At 42.6% G+C, this 6,000-nt stretch overlaps 1 protein-coding gene across 2 annotated transcripts in view; it reads left to right on the top strand.

The window, feature by feature from the left end:
• Positions 1 to 1,236: 1,236 nt before the first annotated feature.
• The window catches only part of LOC137630627 (zinc finger protein ZFP2-like), a 63,497-nt gene continuing 58,733 nt past the window's right edge, over positions 1,237 to 6,000 (top strand). Inside the window, exons 1-3 of one of the 2 annotated variants that reach the window (XM_068362233.1) lie at positions 1,237 to 1,401; positions 1,790 to 1,903; positions 2,528 to 2,602. The gene's annotated coding sequence lies outside the window, so the exon portion shown is untranslated. Of the gene's footprint in view, positions 1,402 to 1,789; positions 2,398 to 2,527; positions 2,603 to 6,000 lie in introns of both variants that reach the window. The other variant, XM_068362234.1, reaches the window with a different exon arrangement.

Here is a 6,000-nt window from a genome sequence, read left to right as displayed (position 1 = left end):
TCTTGAGTTAGAGTTCTCCTGCTTGAGGGTACACTCGGGCACACTATTCTATCTTAATTCTCTTCCTCTTGTTTTGTCAAAGTTTTTTTTTATTGTTTATAATGTTACTTTTTTATAGTTTATAATGTTACTCTTAAAATATTCTTTTTTACTCTTAAAATAATTCATTTTTCCTTGTTTCCTTTCCTCACTGGGCTATTTTCCTCGTTGGTGCCCCTGGGCTTACAGCATCCTGCTTTTTCAACTAGGGTTGTAGCTTAGCAAGTAATAATAATAATAATAATAATAATAATAATAATAATAATAATAATAATAATAATAATAATAATGATAATAACAATAATAATAATAATAATAATAATAATTAGGGAAGTCATGTCATCAACTTCATCCCCATTCGCAGACTTGTCTGCAAGCTTCTTTCTGCTATGCTTAAGTTGTCACTCAACACCAAATGTGCCAGACACGATGCCCTTCCTTGCCACGGACAATAAGGTGGCTGAACTATGACAATGGTTGATCGACTATTACAGTAGCAGAATACTCAACACATTTGAACACCAACCACTCAAGTTTATCAAGGGTCAACTAGTGAGACTGATGGTTGATCCAGTTGCCCTCAACCTAGATGTAAAGTTTACTGTCATTGGACCTGTCTCCATTAGTGAACCTTTTAGCCCTAAACATCCTCGCAGATAGGAAGATCCGTCACACCCAAAGCCAATTCCAGGGAGTTGTCCATCGAGAAATGAATCATTAACATATAGAATGAATACTGCAGTGTCCATTTGCACATCATTGACCAGAAATACACAATATTTATCATGCCTTGGGGGCAGTACCAATACTGCATCGCAATGCAAGGCTGCATTGCATCTAGTGATGGCCACACTCGATGCTACAACCAGTTAATCATGAACTCTACATTATTATATGCTACATGCTGTACACTTAAGTGCACAGATGATCCACTCATGTAGTCTGAAATCATAGAGAATATTTCTTTTTTCCAGCCTGAGAATTGCTTGACATGTGTGGTTGTGGAGGATTAATTTTTGTCTTAATTTATTTTTTATTTTTGTTTTTTGCCAAATAGAGAGAGAGAGAGAGAGAGAGAGAGAGAGAGAGAGAGAGAGAGAGAGAGAGAGAGAGAGAGAGAGAGAGAGAGAGAGAGAGAGAGAGAGAGAGAGGGTTAGTGAGTGTATCGATTGTTTGTTGTGAGAAAGACTGTTGGTATAAATGGGGTTGTTTGTTTACTTTTAGCTAGGTTAGGAGAGTAGTAAATGTTTTTGAGTGAATGCTTTTTTTGATTGACTGTGACTTGAAGCAGTTGTGTGATTTGAATGCTGGATTATATTTCTTATTCTTTTACCAGTGTGGAAGTGATTATTTATTTTCTGAGTAAGTACAGTTTTGGTTATATTTGCTTGTCGTGATTGTGAATGATAGGAACAGTTTATTTATCTTTGATTATAGTGCGATAGTTTAGTTAGTTAGGAGGGTTCGTAAGTGTTTTTCTTTTTTTTTCATTGCAGGCCGTAATTCCTCCTTTGGAGAGACTAAATTTTTTGAAAGTGGATTTATTGTTGATGACCTGGCCTGTAATTGATTTTGTTTGGACTGCACAACTGTTGATAACCTAGGCCTATGTATTTCGATTGATGATGATGATTATAACTACCACCCCAATCACCGAGAACAGAGGTAGACACATTTAAGGATATTTTCTGTTCGCATTGTAGTTGTATTATGATTCAAATCTAACCGGGAATCTTTGCATCTATTTCAGACGCCAACATTGTCATCATGAAATCAAATGGATGTTTGACATATGGTTTGCATACCTATTTACTAAGGAGGGCTGAAACAAGTCGTATAATCTGTGACCCGGCCGTCTCGCTGAGTAAGCTTTCAAGTTTACAAATGTATATTCCATTTATTCCTGAACTATAGAAGTCATTAACAAACATGCCGTGCTTTTACGAAGTCCGGTGTATTTCTTTTTTATGTTAGCCGAGTGCAAAGCTCAAAATCATCTTCGGCTGTCACTTTCAAAGTGTGCGCCTTCATTATATTGATCGAAAGTCACATGCATCTGGCAACTGTTCGTTGTGAATAATTCAAGAGACTTTTCTTTTCTGTTTAGCTGAAAGTCCTCCTTGTATCCTGTTCGTTACTTTAAGGGACCATTAAAAAACCCATGCGTTGCCGACAAAGTCTTTATTAAAACTCACAATTCTTTGTTAATTTATTTGAAAACATGCAAATCATAAAGGTGCCAGATGTACTATAGTTATACGAACAGCTGACAACTTTTACAATGGTCATCTGAGTACCTGGTGGTCTGTCGAAAAACGAACTGTAAAATTAAAAAAAGAGAAGATATGTTTTGCTCAAGTATGGATAATATCTTTTAGATATTTCAGAAACGCACAAGCACTTTTGAAAATTATGTTTAAGACATTATTTTACGGACATGTTAGACACTGCTTTGGTTATTCACTATTTTGTTTACATCCATTTTCAGTGTGTCGGGTCGTCTGCTGCTGTTTCTGGTACCTGACAAATTAATGGGTATTTGTTAGACAATCACGTAACATAGGTAAGCTGATAATATTGCGTTGAATTATAGTAATAAATAAGTCCAGTTTATCATTGTCAACGTCATTTTTACTGGTAGATTTAAAAGTATCTTGTGATTTGAAATTTGTTTTCACCGCCAACTTGTAACAAGAACCCAGTTGCCTAAGGAAATTTAGGCTGATTTACCAGGTACATTCATTACAGATATATGGTTATCTTTTTCTAGGCTTGAGGCTGGTCACAGTTTACGTTATGTAGGTAGAGGTAAAGAGAGAGAGAGAGAGAGCGCGCGATTTTGGTTTGGACAGTCATGGATATAATGAGGACTTCACTTAGCAGAGATATGTCTGGATTTTGAAGGCTTGATGTTGTAGACGACGGGGTATTATTGTAGTTTATTACAGGGTAATGTAACCTAGGAAAAAAAAACTACTTGTTATCTATAGATAAAGGTCTTTTTGGGCTCAAGCCATGGCGTCCTGATGGAAGGTTCCTGTTTGGTAGCTTCCTTGGGTATAAGACTACTAAGATATTCCCAGAGAATTTAACCACAGGTTATCACAGAATTCTAACTTCTGGAGCGAGTATCTCAAAGGTTTCCCTTTAAGACATCGTAATACAACAGGGGACACGCATGTCTGGTCGTGCCACATAGCTATCTCCACCCCGAACAGAGTTAACGCTTCGGTGTGTAAGGGCTGAGAATAGCTGGGAGCCGTTCCACAGCTAATCTCACTCGTGGCTACTACTGATACTCGAGACGTAAACAAACGGACGCCATTGCTCTAATGACGTCACGAGCGTCTTTATCCTTTGTTTAGTAGCTGCCCTACTGAGACGGATTTTCCCTTGTGTGAACTTTATCGTTTTGCATCTTCGCTATGTCGTTACCTTCAGCCTCGCCTTCTTCTGGAAAGTTGAGTACAAGGTTCCAGTATTGTTTAATTAAGCTCTGGCCGTAAAGTAAATATTATTTCGCGAAATAATTGATGTTTTGTGGCAGAGCTGTGCCTCTACCGGACCCGCCATTTTATGGCGTCGTTGTTGTTTTGCATGTCTTATTTAGTTAGCCACAACAACGCTTCCGGCATTATATACTAATCGAATACATTAGTTTATTTAGTCTTCATAGCTAGGAACTTTTATATCGTGTTTAGACGCTTTTTATCGGTCATCGATTGACCTCATACCAGTCGGCTACTATAGCCCCCAGGCCAGGAGCCTATATACAAGTGTTCATGCATGATTTATCAGTGATCCTAGACTAAGTTATGAAGATAGTGGCATTATTATTTTACAATACTTTTGACTAGTGATGCAAATGTTTTCGCCTTCAGGGACCATATAGGGGATAGGCTAGTCAGTGATTCTTTCTAGCCTAACCTAACCTTAGGACCCCTATATGCTTCCTTCATCCCCTGCCTTGGCACTCCCTCTATTTAGCCTTGATCCCTTTTCTGAGTAAAGGGATTTATTGTCTAATAGAGTATTATATCGCCTCTCAGTCCTCCCTAAAGGAATGAACCCCCTTTAGGATTGCGTCTGAGAGTGAGGTTAGGCTAGCCTACCTCTATGGCTAGGATAGTCTACGACTTTCCTGCGATAGCGATACGTCTTCTTCCTTGCCTAGTTCAGGACTTTTAGCCCTGATCTAGGCCGGGTTAGGAAGGTTTCTCTGTTCCATGCTGAAACTGTACTCTTGCACCGTTTTTAGCCGATCAGCCTAATCTTAGGTTAGGGAGTGTCCTCCCTTCCCTTTGTGGCCGCTCTGGTACAGAAACCCTTCCTGGGAAGACCCCTCTCTTCTCCCTCCCCACCTATCTCTTGTATAGCCTAGCCTATGCTTAGGTTAGTTTATACTCATCTGTCCCCTGTCCTACAATTCCTCCTTAGGGTGGAAGAGTAGGGCTACCCGAGCTTCCCTGTGCTGTCCGCTCTGGTACATATACCTTCATAGTGTCCTATAAGGTTAGTTACTAGTGTAGCTCTGCATAGGGGAGTCTCCCCCCCCCCTCTCGGGTGTTCCCTAGTCCTCCCTTGGGCTACCTGCTCCCGGTCCCTAGTGACCCCTGCTTATGGATGCTAGAGCCTGTCTCTATCATGGGTACACCCCCTCAGGGAGGGGGAGGGATGTCTGGAACCCTGACGGTACTTCCTACATCCCTTCCTCCCTCCCCCTGTCTCTCTATCTATCCGGGTGCCGGTCTCTTGCCGCCTCTACTGCCGGCAATACCTGCCTCCCTCTTGGTGACTTCCCTACCCTTGCCCCCAGCCCCCCGTGTACCGAGGGACTGCCGGCTGCCGCCGGCTACTACTGGCGGCTCTCCTACTCCTATCTATTCGTCCGCTTGCCGGTCGATCTCCGGAGTGCCGGCATATACTGCCGGCAACCCGATACTACCTGTACCATCCTTACCCCAGTCACCAATCCGGCATCCTCCGGCTGCCGGAGCCGCCGCTCCCTGCCGGCGTGCCGCCGTTGTGCCGGCGGCCGCCATCCTGGTATCTAACTGACTTTGAAAATTGTCTGTTCTAATGCCAGAATCTATGCTGGAGCGAGCTCCGGCGTGCCGGCGGCTTGCCGGATGCCCCGGAGGCGTCAAGAATACTTGCACCCCCTCTCTGTAGCTATCATAAGACTAGATAGCCCTACCTTGCAAATAGATAAGCTGCTTTGCTTCTAAGATCAGTACCTAGTACTGCTCTATTAGTGATCATGCTGTCTCTTTGCATTCTTCTATTTCCAGCATGCTATGTGCATCTTAGCGCGGCTGGTTGCCAGAAGCAGTTACCCTTAATGAGGCCTTCTGGCTCTTATCTGGGAACCGAATGAATTCGATCCCAACCTTGTCCTTGGCTTTCCATGGAGTCCCAATATAATGGGAATCCTAGGAAACTATATCCAATGATCTCGGTCATTTGGATTATCCCAGGACCAAGCCTATGGTAACCAGCCGGGCGAGATGCATGGAGCGTGTCTCCTTTACTGTTTCATTCTCTATGCATCACACCTTCCTTAAGTTAAAATTAATGATTAATATTAACTTAATTTAAGAGCCATTCCTATGGCTCCCCCATACTCATTTTCTCTTTCTTCCACAGGAGGAGCAGATGAAGTGCGATTTCGCCTACTGTGCTGTGAAACGCTCGCAGTTTTACGGACATACGGCGTGCAGGACTCACGCCCCTTGCTCAGACAAGAAAGGGGATTGGAAGTTCTGGAATCCACTGGAATGTACGGTCTGCCAGGCCTACCTAGTTGAGGCCTTCCATAACCCTCCCTCAGCGGAGGTTAGAGACATTGCTCGTGAGAAACTGCGCAAGTGGGTGCGTGGTTTTCAGAGAAATGCTACTGGACCGTACCTGGCCACCGAAGAACTGAGGTCCCTGCTGTTCCCTAAGGCCTCCCCTGACTCA

Source organism: Palaemon carinicauda, chromosome 38 (genome assembly GCF_036898095.1).
Source record: "Palaemon carinicauda isolate YSFRI2023 chromosome 38, ASM3689809v2, whole genome shotgun sequence".
NCBI classification, from domain to species: domain Eukaryota; kingdom Metazoa; phylum Arthropoda; class Malacostraca; order Decapoda; family Palaemonidae; genus Palaemon; species Palaemon carinicauda.
Note: the sequence above shows the minus strand (reverse complement) of the source record. Positions and strands in the feature narration are given on the sequence as shown.